Below are 205 nucleotides of genomic sequence, written 5' to 3' on the forward strand. Positions count from 1 at the left end.
CTCCCCCGCGGCGACCTCCTTGCCTCAGTCCCGCGTCACGCCGGTGCCCAAAGCACCGGGCTCACCCGAGGACCTGCATCCCCACGGAGCCACGGCCTGCCCGTGCTGGCAGTTCCCCCGGGGCGCCCCGCAGCCTTCCTCCGCCAAGGGCCTCCTCGGCTTTCCACCGCAGCGCCGGCGGGGCACCCCCACGCCCCGGGGTGGT

This window comes from Fulmarus glacialis, unplaced genomic scaffold (genome assembly GCF_000690835.1).
Source record: "Fulmarus glacialis isolate BGI_N327 unplaced genomic scaffold, ASM69083v1 scaffold25943, whole genome shotgun sequence".
NCBI lineage: Eukaryota > Metazoa > Chordata > Aves > Procellariiformes > Procellariidae > Fulmarus > Fulmarus glacialis.